At 49.4% G+C, this 15,042-nt stretch overlaps 1 protein-coding gene across 1 annotated transcript in view; it reads left to right on the top strand.

Annotated features, from left to right (window-relative positions):
- Positions 1-3,144: 3,144 nt before the first annotated feature.
- Positions 3,145-15,042, top strand: part of ZMAT4 (zinc finger matrin-type 4) — a 160,531-nt gene continuing 148,633 nt past the window's right edge. Inside the window, 1 exon segment of the mRNA XM_074981568.1 lies at positions 3,145-3,208. The gene's annotated coding sequence lies outside the window, so the exon portion shown is untranslated.

Raw genomic sequence — 15,042 nt, 5'->3', positions numbered from 1 at the left:
CCGTAAGCTGAGCACTTGGGCTCACTCAGGAGAGAGTCAAATGCCGCCTACCTGATTGGCAGAGTGCCCACAGCCAGCAGCTTGTGTGTCTACTGGTGCTGCACATCTGCACAGGCCTCGGTGCATAGGACAAAATTTATTCTGCACGTGGATGGAAAAAATTAAGAGGACACTGGTGATCACCTTCCCCTGTGCCCAAGTCAGCAGTGGGCTTGCAGTGGGGCTGTCTTGCTGCAGGAGTAAGGAGCTGCTGGAACTTTACGAATTCCAGTCTTGCCAGAAACCCTGGGAATATACTTGCTGCTTGGGCTACAGCCATGCTTGTCCTTCCCTCCCAGTGCCAAAGAACACTTTGGACTCAGCCCAAGGCCAATGTTGTTCCTCCACAGATAGCCAGCCAAATCCCCTCATCCTTCATGGGGTGGGACCCTTGCAGTGACAGCAGAGCCTGACTGGAGTCTGGCCTGCCTGCCATAAGCTGGGGCTAGGAATCTGATCTGCTCAACCACCAGCACTTGGAAGGAAGCGACTCTTGCTTCTCAGGCCTTGGAGGGGGGAGAAAGCCAAGCGCGCTGAGGTTGGAGACAACATCCAAGCCCCGCCAAAGCAGCAGGGCTCCTGCGTGGGGCTCTGCTGCAGAGTGGGAGGGGAAAGGCAGTATTAGCCAGCTATGACCTCGTCTTTCTTGGAGGCTGAGCACCATTATCACAGAGGGGCAGGGCTGCCTGGAGGAAAGTACCAGCCAGTGCCTCAGAAGCTGGGGGTTAACTCCTGGCAGGGCCAGCTCTTGTGTGGCGTTGAGCCGGACCTTTCGAAAGAAACCCACCTCGGTGCTCAGCACTCTTCAAACGCCAGCCCCTGCCATTTCTCCTTGCCTCAGCTCTCAATCACCCAGTGCCCAGCTAGACTCAGTCTTCTGGGGCAGGGACTGTCTCTCCCTGCAGGTGGGGTTAGTGCCCCACACAACAGGGCCTTGAGCTGAGCTAGGGGCTCTATTAAGATTGAGGTGATTTCATGTTGTGGCTTGGGACTTCGAGCAGAATCCTCTTCACCAAACAATCCCAATCCTATGGAGCACTGCCACCATAGGGGCCATGCCAGGGCCCAATCCTCTTCCCATGGAAACCAGTCAGTGAACCTGCCCTCTGGCCAGGCCCCATTGAGATGCATAGCAGTGGGAGGGTGCTCAGCACCTCCCAGGACCAGCCCAGCAGTGTGACCCAGTGGGAGGGGCAGCAGAGTTTGGAAGAACAAATTTTTACCAGCGGCAAGCCACATCTGTTGGATTCAGCCCTTTACCAACAGTGACCAACTCATGCCAAGAACCACCCAGAAGCCACTACAACAAGGAGTTTGGTGGCACTTTAAAGAGAAGCCCCTTTATTAGGGGTGTTGGGGCATGAGCTTTGACGAGCTACAGCTCACTTCCTCGGATGCTGAAGAGAAAACAGAACAGGAGGCAGGTTTTATGCCCAAATAAATCTGTTTAGTCTGTAAGGTGTCCCAGAACTCCCGGCTTTTGGATTTGAAAGAAATTGAATCATAGAGTAAGAAAAAACTGTCACAAAGGCAAACGTTTGGACATTTTTTGCCAATTTTTGAAGAAACCCTTTTGTTTTACTATCTGCTTGTAAATGGCTAAAATATTCCAAATTTGGGGCCCCGCATTCACAGGGAGCCAGAGCTCTGGCCACCACTGCTGCCACTTTGTCTGGAGGGGTGCTGGAGCTGCAGGTCTCTTTGAATTCATGTGGCAGCTCTCCTCTGCCGTGCCGTGTGGCTGTGAGGGAAGGCAGGGGGCTAGCACCAGGATTAGAGAGGTGCTGAGGGATGACTGGCCTAGGCTCTGTGCCTTCCACCCTTTGCCCCACCCCTTCTTGGGGCACAGAGCTGGGTGCCCCTCCCATCTTACCCCACAGCCCCTTGCTGTCAGCCCCTCTGATTACACAGGATTGGTGCTCTGGAGACTGTGGGGGGGAGAGTTTGAAAGATTGGCGAGTCAGGGCATCTGGTCAAGGATTCTGTCATTTCAGCTGAATGAATGAACTCGATTTTTCTGCAGGCTCCACTGTTAAGGTTTCAATTGCAACCCCTGTGGCTCTCTGCCACCCACCTTTCCCCCGAGGCAGGCTCTGAAGCTTCCAGAGTCTGTCCTCTTCTGTCGCTCCTGTTCACATCATGGCTGCCTTGTGCATGTGCACGGCAGTGCAAGGGTTAAGAGACAAAGCCTGAGTGGAGCCTTGACATTTCACTGCCTAATGGAACGTCCTTGCACGGGGTGAGCCTCTACACAGCTCCCCTTGTTATGCTTGACAGCTGTGCAACAATAGACAATGAGTCAAAGCTGGGAGCCAGAAAATAGCTAAGAAAAAAAATCTTGCTGCGCATTAGCGGCCTTGGCTGGGCCAGCAGAGCTCTCCTGTAACAGTGCATTGTTCTTCGGGATATAAATCTCCACTGAGACAAGCACTGCGACATCTAAAACTTCTCTAACGAGAATGTGCACCATGAATAACCACAATCTCCTATTTATCAGCTTCACGCTGAGGCACCAAGCTGAAATCCCATGCTCCCAGCCCAGGCTCGGAGACTCACTTACACATGGACGCTGCAATCCCGTCCAAGTAATGCACAGTGCAGTGCCAGGAAAAGCAGCCTGTGCAGTCTGCACTGCACAGAACATGCTGGGTTTTTGGCTCTGTCAGCTGGCACGTGTTCTGTGATGTGCCTGGTTGGTGGAAGACCTAGGCTTAGACAGGGGAGTCTGTGTCCATGTGGCCGTGGTCTTCCTGTGCCCTTAACTATGAGATTGGATATTAGTATCTCACACTGTCATCACTGACCTGGTGTGTGGGCCAGAAACCACACTTCTGAGGTAAAAGTTGTTTTGCCATTAAAATACCAGCCTGGGGTGAATGAGGGCAGATTCCCCCTGCCACTGTAGATGGTCTGACCTGGGAAAGTCACTTGATAACTCCTCTCCAGGCCTGTCTCTCTGTAATTTGGGAAGTAGTCCTAACGCTTCCTTTGGGTTTGCCTATACTTACCACAAGATCAATGCACTGCGATCCATCTTCCAGAGTTCAGTTTTGCACATCTGGTGAAGATGTGGCAAAATCGACCTCTCCTGGCTCAGCTGTTGACCCCTGTACTCCATGCTATTGTGGTGTTGACACAAGACTAAAGAGGCTCGGACTTCACTGGGGAAGTAAGTTGATTCTGATATGTCGATTTCTAGTTATGCAAATGCCATACCCAATTCTAGCTATCTGACTTATTTCCCTGCCATAGACCTACCCTCAGTCTCCCCTTTCTGCCTGGCCAGTCTGCTTCAATCAGTGATGGGCAGCCTGGGCTAGGATATGAGTGATCCTCCTTCATCTCAGTGGGCCACAAGATTGTTGTAACCAAAATGGTCTCCTGGGATAGGGTAGTTTTCTAACTGCGCTTGTGTGACTAGAATTTGTGGTCTGTGCTGAGTGACCCACAGCAGTGCTTTGATTGGATGCAGAGGGAATGCACGGCTCTCACACTCAGTGTACAATCAGCAGGCACCACCTTTCCTGTGCCTAGCTCCATGTGTCAGTCATTTTAATAATACTGTAGGAAAAAAAACTACACGGATGGGAACTAGTGGAATCTGGCAACCCTGTAGGTGGGTGACAGAAAACCAAATGTCTTGCAGGTCCCACACAGAACCCCAGTGGGTTGCAGGTTGCCCAGCAGTGGCTTAGTCTGTGACTCTTTTGGGCAGGGACTTTGTAGCCGTGTCTACACGTGCACGCTACTTCGAAGTAGTGGCACTAACTTCGAAATAGCGCCCGTCACGGCTACACGTGTTGGGCGCTATTTCGATGTTAACATCGACGTTAAGCGGCGAGACGTCGAAGTCGCTAACCCCATGAGGGGATGGGAATAGCGCCCTACTTCGACGTTCAACGTCGAAGTAGGGAACGTGTAGTGATTGCGTGTCCCGCAACATCGAAATTGCGGGGTCCTCCATGGCGGCCATCAGCTGAGGGGTTGTGAGACGCTCTCTCTCCAGCCCCTGCGGGGATCTATGGTCACTGTGTGCAGCAGCCCTTAGCCCAGGGCTTCTGGCTGCTGCTGCTGCAGCTGGGGGTCCGTGCTGCATGCACAGGGTCTGCAACCAGTTGTCGGCTCTGTGGATCTTGTGCTGTTTAGTGCAAGTGTGTCTGGGAGGGGCCCTTTAAGGGAGCGGCTTGCTGTTGAGTCCGCCCTGTGACCCTGTCTGCAGCTGTGCCTGGCACCCTTATTTTGATGTGTGCTACTTTGGCGTGTAGACGTTCCCTCGCTGCGCCTATTTCAATGTGGTGCTGCGCAACGTCGATGTTGAACATCGATGTTGCCAGCCCTGGAGGACGTGTAGACGTTATTCATCGAAATAGCCTATTTCGATGTCGTCACATTGAAATAGGCTACTTCGATGTAGGCTTCACGTGTAGACGTAGCTTGTGTGGGTGTTAGGCTGGGAGAGGGAAGCTGTGTTGTAAGAGCTTAGTTCTCTTGGTGCAATGGAATACGGGCCCCAACAGCTCAGTAAATGATTTACAAGTATCCCTCTGAAAAGCTTTTCTTCCTTTCTTTGGTTGGGGACAAGGAGCCTAAATGTTGTATCAAGAGGCTAGGATTACCATATTTGACCTTTCAGAAAAGAGGACGTGCCTACAAGCGAGTATATCAGTATCTACCAACTCACGTTGTATTAATGTATTGGATATACTAAACACATTGATACTTGAGTTGGTAAATACGGATACACTCCCTCACAGAAGTGTCTTCTTTTTTGAAAGATCAGATATGGTAACCCTACAAGAGTCATATAGAAAGTTTCCTGTAATGGGTCTTTCATGCAGAGCTGAGGAAATGAACTGAATTTTGCCTCTTGTTTAGATCCCAGGCAAAATGTGAAATTCCCACACCCATCTGTCCTTCAAAACAAAGTTGTGAGTGTTCTTGGGGTCTGTAGATCATTTGCACGTGGACCACTGCAAACATTGTTAGCTGAACGCTGGGAATTCATAGTTGGTTGGTGAGTTTGGTGCTTTAGTTCCCATTCCTAATCCGATTGCTCACACGTTCCCCAGCACACTGTCACGCAGATTGGCCTGTGGTGTACTTGTTCATAGACTGCTGTGTTCACTTGCTACGGACAGTCCCGTGTTTGAGCACGAGCTGTGATTTTGCTGTGATCAGATTCAAGCCGGGGCGTGTTCCATGGAGGGTTTTGCTCTGGGAGAACTGGCTTTTTCCATATAGTTGAGTTTTCTTTGTCTAGGAACTGCTCCTACTTTGGGCTTTTCCTGAGCAACTTGATAATGTATATTCAGCTCCTGCTGCACATATTTAATGGCCATTGCAAAGCGTCTGGGAAGCTTTTGGGCAGCTCCTGCTCGCAGAGCCAGCTAAAGAAATGACTTTCATCGGCTAATTGAGATTTCTGCCTCCCCAGACAGAATAGTTTCCCTCTGAACACAGTTCATTTGAAAACCCGATGGTCCCTCTCTTTAATTGATTAGCATCTAATAATACATGCACTGTTTTCTCAAAGTAAAACTAACTTAATGGCAGGATACTCGTGTCGCTTATGCAGGTATTCAGTTGCAGTCTCGAAGCCAAATCCTTTGCTATTACAAAAAGGAATTAAGAGCAGGGCAGACAGTGGCAGGTAAATTATGAACAAGAGCCTTTGTTTTCCTGCAGATATTAAAGTTTCTTCAGCTCAACCCTAGAAAAGCATTTCTGTGCCTTCCAGAATTGCATAAAAATTTAATCTGCTCCTAGCTTTAGGACTGTACCCAAGACAAACTCTGTGCAGATCATCTTACTTTGCTCATGAATAGGAGCTAATAGTTACTCCAGCAGTGCACCTGTCCCTGGAAAAACATACTGGAAGAAGCCAGTTGAGCTCCATAAAACCAACGACAGTGCTGTTGCTGAACTAGATGACTTGGCCTTTCTTCCCGGCTTATGAGATCTCTCCCTCCTGATGAGGGATCCCTTCTATCTCAGCTCCCTCCACTAGCATGGCTCAGGTGCACCTTCTGTGTACTATTGTCAAACACTCTGAGCCAAGATGCCTCACCATAATGGATTGCACGTTGTAGGGAGGGCCCCATGTTTTCTGCACTCTGATCTCATTGTGAGGCCTGGTCCCATGTGTGACTCTGCAGGAATCATCTTACCAAGGATGCAGAGAAAAGAGTGTGGTTGGATAGCCAGTTTGGAGTCACAGATTCTCTTTTCTCCTAAGATCTCAAGGGATTCCCTGGTTTTGAGGACTGAAACCCCAGCCATATTGATGGCAAGCTCTGCCTGTCTCCAAAACTTGGTGAGTTTCTAATGGAGGTGCAAATTTGCACAAGTTGGTGGGAATTTCCCACCAGGGAATAAAATGGTCTGTAACATGCATGATTTTCAGAGTAGGGACCTTGTCTTCCCACCTGTTTGCAAATCCCCTGCCCACAAGTGGAGCTGTGTGAATGACCATGAGCAGCTGAGGACTGTGCTGAGCCAAATGGAGTTGTGATCACTGGCAGCTCTGCCTGCCCCTTGTTTGTGTACTGGGGGGGGGGCTGCTATCAGGGCAGTCACTGGGATGGGGGGTTGCTAGAAGCCCTGCAGGTGGTGGGGCCAGTGCACTGGCGTTGAAGCTGGCTGGAAGCCCTGCAAGGGATCAGCGCATGGGCTCATCAACGGCATGATTTGCTTTCATGCTCCAGGAAGGGGTCTGTGAGCAGCAGGGAAGGCAGTGCCTCTGGCAGCTCCACCCTTGTGTTTTTTGCCGTTGCTTCTGACATCCCCAGGCACAGCTAGCCCCACCCAGCAGAGTGGTGCAGGAGTCCGAGCGAAACTGGACTTGGTAAGGGGCCGCAGAACAGAGATCAACTGGGACAGGAGCAATTGTATCTCCTGGAGAACCGCTGGGGCGGGAGGCAATGCGTAGGGCATGGAATGCTGTCCTTTGAAGGAAGCTGGTCGATTTCTAGTACCATTCCCGCAGCTGGTCCTGGATACGTAGTTTTTATACTTTCTGCCTCCAAAACGTCATTTCCCCTGTTCTGAAGTGGCGGGGGAGGGACCCTGTAATGGGAGCAGAGCCTGCGGTTCCATCTGAACAGTCTGATGTGGTTTGCCCTTGCTGTGCATTTCCACTCAGTGGCTTGTGCAGCTGGAGGTAGAAGGGGTTTAGTGCTCGGTCCTCCCGCCGGGCCCATCTGCCTCTCGCAAAACCTGCCTGCAGAGATTTGTCTGACTTGAGCAAACTGCCTGGAAAGCTCATTTGTAATGGAATATTTGCCGGAAATTTGACTGCATGCAGAACTGGGCTAGCGCACCACTGCCCTGCGTGCGGCTTGCTGCTTAGAGAGCTGGACCTCGGTGGTCGCTCTGAAGCGTTCTGCAGACTGGAGGCATGTTCCCACCAGATGGGCTAACCAGGGCCATTGCAGAAGGAACCAAGGGCTCACTGTTTGTCGTTTGCCATTGGCGTTCTGTGTCTCCTGCTGCCGCCACTGAGCTGAGGCTTGGGGGACTGTTTGGGACCTGGTTCCAGCCCAGCTCTAACTACCCTCCCAAGGGCTGTATTGAGCGCATGAGCCCAATTCTGTACACAGTATCCCCCCAGAGACTGTTTGCTTTCCAGGCAGGATGTTTAAGTTGCAAAGTTCTTGGTCTGATTTGCTGAAGCTACCAGGAGTCAGCATGACACGATCCCGCCCAGGGCTTACCCCAGCCAGAGTCCCCCACTTCCTTCCCCCTGACAAATGATCTTTGTATCAAGCATCTGCAGCTGGACAAGCTCCCCTGTTTGTTTCCTGGGCTGATACTGCCACATACCAGTGGAGGAGGTGGATCGGAGTGGAGATTGGAAGTGGAGGCTGGTAGTGAGGAGCTGTAGCTGGAGAGAGCAGCCTGAGGTTTGAGAGTGAGCCAGTATCCCCACCCTGAATAGTTGTGCTGGGGAGATGGGAAGACACACTGGAGCACAAGAGCATCTGGCAGAGGAAGGGAAGGTCCGAGTGGCACAGATGCCCTGGATCCTGTGACAGGGAGCGAGAGGCACTGGGTAGCAGCATTTTGAAAGCCTTGATGGGTAGTGATTTAGGGGGATGTTCCCAACACCAAGGGTCATCCCCTCCCCGTCACTTCCACTGGGTCACAGAGCAAGAGCTGAGCTGAGATCAAAGCAGAGCTCTGGAAGTGGGACAGACAGACTGACACACCAAGGGCTTGGAAGGAAAAAGCCAGACTTCCCCAGCTCCTGTTCTTTACAAAGTTAGCTGAGTCCTGCCTGGCTTTTAGGGACCTCGTGAGGTGTGAGCTGAGACACATGGTTGGCTCCTTGGCTTGGCCATAGCCTTGCACTGAACCAGTGGCAGAACTGGCATTAGAACTCAGCAGCCTGGCTCCTTGGTCTGGCCTCCAGACCAACATAACCAGTCTTCCAATAAACACCTGTAAATTATCCATAGGGGTGCTGCATGTTTTGGAAACCCCATGGCTGAACACCAAGGAAAAACTTCCTCCCTGTTGAAGAGCTTCAGTGAGCACTGAGCATTTTGGAAAACTGATGCTTCCTGTATGAAAACATTCCCTGCATTACCCATGTACACCACTGGGTGACACAGTTTGCACAGAAACCACCTTTAATCGCAGATGTGCGCGTCTGCATGCGAAGAAATGGTTCTCCAGAATCAAGTGCCCTGACGTGCTGTAATTGATATTCATCGTTTGGTTAATGTTTCAGTAACGATGCTTGTGTTGCACTCACTCCAAGGGTGGTCCTGTTCTTTTTTATTTTAAGGACATGATTCATATTGGAACCATAGCCTCATTGAACCTGGTCAGGCCAAACCCAGGGATTCCCAAGCTGAGTCTAAGGAGATGTCCTGATTATTGTAGGACAGAATGTTGGAATAGATACCTGTGGTTTTGATGCTTTGAAAACTGCTCTTTCTTCAGCTCTGGGCCTTTCTTCCAGTCATCCCTCTCGACTGACTTTAAATTGCTCTAAATATTGGAATCGGTCGGAAAGCTGGAAGCAGCTTTCATATTCCTCCCTGGCATGGGTTGAAAGCTCATTGCTTTCAGGAGCATATGCTGTCCGATTTGCTCACATTTCCCGTTGAGCGTTGTGATAGATGCAGGACTCAAAAGCTTCCATTTCATTCCATTTACAGTGGCACCTCTTCTTTGTGCAGCCAATCCAGAGCACACAAGTCAGTTTGTTAGTTGTTTTGCTAATTGTGTGCTGCTTTTAGAGTTCCCCTTTAAAGATGAAAAGGTAAGAGTGGGTCCCCAGAACATGCAGACATCGACACGTTTCTGGGCTGTGAGGCATGGGGATGAGATGACTCTTTGTGAGTCATAATTTTGCAGACTAATAAACCAATTAAGAAAGAACAAAAAATATTATAAAAGCTTTGCTTTTTTGCTTTGCATCTTAAAATCCAAGTCAGTTAATTTTTGCTTTGTGGCTGTGATTCTTAATTGCATCGTAAATGGAGACCACCTTGTCAGTCAGTCGGACTCTTCAGTGGAAGTAAACAAGGATTTGCTGTTTTTAAAGTGGGGTCCTTAGGAATCAAATGGAACTTTGAGGTACCAGGAGATGTATTTTGAGGCACAAGAGCCCCCTGGGAATGCTCATTCAGCAGAGATGGTTGGAAAAGGGGGGATATTGGGTTTTGTCATCTTGCCTGGAAGTCAGCTCAAGGTAGCTCATCAAAGCAGCAGCAGGATGAAGCAGAGGGACACCAGTGAGCAAGATCAAACCACATGGACTCACCAGGAACAGCAGCATTGGCAAGGGGCACAGAAATGAGGTTGTGGATGCAGTGCTGGGTGCATGGCAAGAGGCAGCCCTCTGTGGGACCAGCTCATGACCGGCCACAAGCCATTCAGTGACTACGTGTCCATTTGTAGGCCCCATAGGCCAGTCAAGCCATGGAGCTGGCCCCTCATCATCAGAAGGCAAACTTCCCTGATGTGAACAGAACAGCCTGAGGAGCTGAGGGTAAAGTCTGAAGCAGAATATATAGGGCTGGAATTTTAGGGCAAGTTTAATTGGCTAAACTGGCAAAGCTCAGGGAGTCATTTCTGACTCTAGCTGCCGTGCGACAGCCTGCTCCGTAGTCAATACCGCGCAACCCCTTCTGCAGTGGAGAGACCCATCTCGCCCTCCCTTTTCCCAGGGCCCTGTGGTTATTGGCTTAGCACAGAGAAGGGCCATTTTCACTTCCATGGCTCACCGTGGTTATTGTCATGTACCATTTGCAGCACTCCAGCACTAGAGGCACCCCCTCGTACATACACAGACCCAGAGACCTTGTATCCAATGGGCTCGAGCCTCCAGGGAAGTGCTACATACAGCTGTGACAGGCACTACAGATACCTGGTTGGCCTGCCCAATTGAGGGCTACGTGAGGTACACTCACAAGGCAAGCGAGAGAGCTGGCCGGCTAGATTCTGCTCACACTCCACAATGGTGTCATGCTGCTGCAGTGCAGTGATGGTGTTGGCTCACTTCTGGTGTGTGCTGACCTCACTGAGGAGAAAATCAGGCCCTTTCTCTTTGTGCTCATCAAGGTCAGATTCTGGGCAGATGTAACTTGTTTGCAGCAGAGCTCTAACCCTTTGGGGTGCACCTGCTGGGGGGTTGTGCATGCCTTGCCAGAAGTCTTACATTGCCCCAGCTTTTGCCTGACACTCTGCTCTACCTGCTTCCCCAGAGACTGGTGCCCAACCTCTCAGGGTCCTTCCTTCTCATCGCAAGGTGGGCTGCAATTGTGTCTTTGGCCTGACCTTGCCTGGAAGCCTGGCTCTCTGGGGGCTTCCTGGGCTTTGCTCCCATTTCATCTGGCAGGTGGATGGGCTGGCTGAAGGCGTTTGGTGTATTGGCTCTTGTCGGACAGTGCTGCTAAGATGCTCTGACTTGTGCTTGGGGAGATTTTGGATATTTGGGATAGGGACCCTCCTTTTGTGTTTAACTGCCTAGCTGAGCTGGGGGCTCTGCAGATAAGCTATACAAAGAGGTGTCTAATGTCTAGATGGCACGGCCTGAGAAGCGTTGGAATGCAGCCTAGGAGGTGATGTTCAGCATCTCTTGGGGGATAGTCTGTCGTTATTTTGTAATTTGGCTGGCTTATATTCTTTTTTCTCCTTTAAACAATTGTACTCCGCATAGGGCACAGGTCATCTACAAGCTTCCTCCACTTCACTCTGTCTTGGGACAAAACTTCTAGCTGACCCCAGTCATTGTCCTTCAATCTCAGTAGATCTTCTCCACGTTGTCCAGGGTCACCCTCTTTTGTGCTTTCCTTGTGGGTTCCATGGGAGAGCTCAATGGACTCTGCTGGCTGATGGTTTTTTGAGAGTGTGGCCCAGCCATCCCCACTTTCTTCTCTTGATTTGAATGTCAAGTGGTTCTTGTCCTGCTCTGCTCCAAAGCTCCTCATCTGTGACCAAGTCTTGCCATTTGATGGAAAGGCTGTGCCTATATTCGTTCAATAAAGAATACTCTGTTCATCAGCTGTAAATGAATTCCCAGGTAAGCGTTACCCTGGGAGAACCCATCTGTCTCCTTGCAGAGGACCTTGAGCCACCTCCTGGTGTGTCTATCCTGCAGCCATACCAACTCAGGATGATTTAGGGGTTCCAGGGAGACATTTAAGGGAGCAGTGTAGCAGCTGCAATCATCCAGCAAGCAACATTCAATTTTATGGTTTCAACTCCACTAAAAAGTCTGAGGCAACTGGTACCATTCGTTTGAGTCCAGAGTTCCCTCCTTAGTAAAGTTACAGGGACATGGCCTTATCAGATGCCTGGGCCACTGTGGAACACCGTCAAATCCATGGCTGGAATCTGTTTGGGTCCCTTGGTGTTCGTATTGTTAATGTAGGGATTAGTGTTAAGAACAAGTTTAGTGTTTTACTGAATTCTTGTGAGTTGCTACCATCATTAATCAGGCTTATAACAGCTCTATCCCCCCTCTATAAGGGAGTACTTGAGTTTTCATGTTATGAGCATCTGTAAGGGTGTAAATCAGCAGAAAGGAGAGTGACATTAATCAGCTGGAAATGCCAGCAGGACATATGTCTGGTGTGGAAAAAGTAAATACGGAAAAGTTATTTACTTGTTCCCATAACATAAGAACCAGGGGTTACCCAATGAAATTAGGTAGTTTAAAACTAACAAAAGGACGTTTTTTTTCTTCACACAGCACGTAGTAGGCTTGTGGGACATCTTCTCAGAGGAGGTTGTAAAGAACAGGATTTTAACAGGGTTAAATAAAGGACTAGATAAATTCATGGAGGTTAGGTTCATCAATGGCTATTAGCCAGGATGGGTAGGAATGGTGTCCCATGCCTTTGTCAGAGGCTACAAATGGATGACAGGAGGGTGATCACGTAACGATTACCTCTTTTGGTCACGTCTTCTGAGGCATCTGGCATTGGCCACAGTTGGAAGACAGGATACTGGGGTAGATGGACCCCGATCTGACCCAATGTGGCTGTTCTTGTGTTCTAGACCCCACTGTGCCCTGAGAGGGACTGGCAGGTTAAGGAGTGTGCACTGCAGTAAGGGGCTGTTTGTCTCACTTCATTTGCTGATGGTGATGTTCTGATCTGTATGGCTAAAAGTCAGAGACCAGAGTGAAAGCAACAGCCGGAACTGAAGCCTTGCCTTTCTCTCTCCACCTGGGCTGCTGACATGACAGAGAAATGCCGGGGCAGCACTCAGCACGAGGAGCTAGTGACAAATCATTTCAATGTCCCTGAAGTTGACAGTAGCTCTTTCCCTGAACCCCTGACACTGCTCACTGTTGTCCCAGATGCTCTTGCTGTCCAGGCTGTGAGGATAAAGCTGTCTTAACAAGTTTGCATCTGACAATGGGGGAGGGCCCCTGTCAGTTCAGACTCCTGTGCATTACCAAGAATTGCGCCAATGCATACCTGGGGCTGGCTGCAGGGCTCTTTTTATCAGAACTCAAAGCCAGCTTTCCCCAGGTTCTTTGCAGAGCAGCAGTGCCCTCTCTCAGGCCCAGGGGGCAACCGGAGCAGCTGCTAGTTGGAGAGAAGGTCTAATTAAGAAAGATAAGGTCTAAGTGAGAACCCCTGAGGAAGCCTGGCTTCTGAGGTGGGCTGTGACTTGGATTCTCAGTTGGAGCTGGTGCATGATTTCCATTTATTCTGCCTCTGATATAAAGGTGGTCTTAACCTGCTTTCTGCAAAAGAAGAAATGATCATACCCACATTTATTAAGCATTGCTTAATGGCTGTCCAAATTAGCGACCTGATCCAGGGCATCCTAATGCTGAAGGAGTGAATCTAATTAGGGAGGCAGCACATTCCCCTGTGACCCTTCCCGGTTTGTGGTATTTTAATGGATGCACATTGTTCCCCAAAATGCCACCCTTTCAAAGTTCCCTTCTCATCTGGGTCATGCTGCTCTACTTTTCAGGGGGCTCAATATAGAACCTGTGTTGTGTTGTGTTTGTCACAGCTGAAGTGTCTTTCAAATATGACTTTACCTCTAATGTGGAAGATAATGAGCAGACTTTTAAGGGCTGCTGACGCCTCATGGAAAACAGAATGTTTTTTTCTGCTCAGGAACACTTCTGCCTGCCTGTCCTCTGAGCTCTTCCCTTCACTCATGTTCAGCTGCAAGGGGCACTATAAATATACAGAGTGAAACATCAAAACAGGAAACCTTGGAAACCAAAGGGGAGCTGATGTGTTTATCCTTCGGAGAGCAGCTGGGGATAGGGAAAGGTAGTTCATTGGCTGGCATCTCTCCTCTCTGGTTACTGTGGACTGCATGAGCACCGGCTGGGCACAGTGAAGAGGAATCATGTGGCATTTAGTTACTTTCCCTGGGGCCACTTGTTATCTCTTAACTAGTGGTAGCAGCTTGCGGAGCACTGGGAAAAGCCAAGGTCAGTGGAATGGAAATGCAAGCTAAGCTCTGCAAAGGGAAGGAAGGCTGGGCAGCATAGGCTGGCTGATTTGAAGAGCCCTAGTTAGTACTTTGAGGGTTGACAGGTTCTTGTCCCAAGCTCAGACCCAGTCAGGTCATTATTACAATTATTCTGTGGCTGGGAACCCCGCTGTGCACAGATGCAATACTCGCACTGTGGGAACTTGTTTATATTTACAAATAAATCATTTATGAACCCCTTTAGCAAAGTCACACATGCTCTAACTGAGCATGGCAGGTGGAAATAATATGGAAAGTACTTTTCAATGCCCTGACTCCGATCCTCCCTGGCAGAACAGCCAAAATGTCAGCTGTCCTCTTCCTCTTCACCAGTGGCCATCATTCTGGCCCTTCTCAAGGTCTGCATCTCTACCTTTGCTGCCCTGGCATGTCACCTGCATTACACTGATGTCACCATGTCCAACACATATTCAAAAGGGGTCTTTCCCCACTTCCTTATTTGCATTTCATCCCCTTACAAATGCCAAGGTTTCCTTATTTGATAGGTTAGCATGTTTACAATTTCTCCCCATTATCATATACATCAATTAATTGCCATGGCACCTTTGCCACTGGATGTTCCATCCTCCACCTTCCAGAAGGTGGTGTCTGCTCATGTTCTGTGGTTGGCTGATGTTATTATGAACAAAACTCCCCCTTATAGCCTACTTCCAGTTCTCCATAACTTATGGGGTACCTGAGTTTAACTGTGCCAAAGTTTGTAGCTTGTGAGCTTCATGCTAACTGCTAAAGCCAATGCTTTACAGAATACAAACTTCTAGGCTCCTTGTATTAATGTCAACTATAATAAAGCAGACTATAATGCAAAGCAGTGAATAAAGCAGATGTTAACCTGACCCACTGGGCTACAGCACCACCTTGATGGGTGATTGATAGAGAAACCTATTGTATACATTTAGGGTCTTGCTGTAAGCTTAGTCTATGTTTTACGTACCCCTATAGATGACAGATGGAAGTGACCCCCACCCAGTTGTATAAGTGCTTATGGGATGTAACAAAAATTTACTGTGAACGTACACT

Source organism: Carettochelys insculpta, chromosome 31, assembly GCF_033958435.1.
Source record: "Carettochelys insculpta isolate YL-2023 chromosome 31, ASM3395843v1, whole genome shotgun sequence".
NCBI lineage: Eukaryota > Metazoa > Chordata > Testudines > Carettochelyidae > Carettochelys > Carettochelys insculpta.
This window is presented reverse-complemented; position numbering and strand designations above follow the sequence as displayed.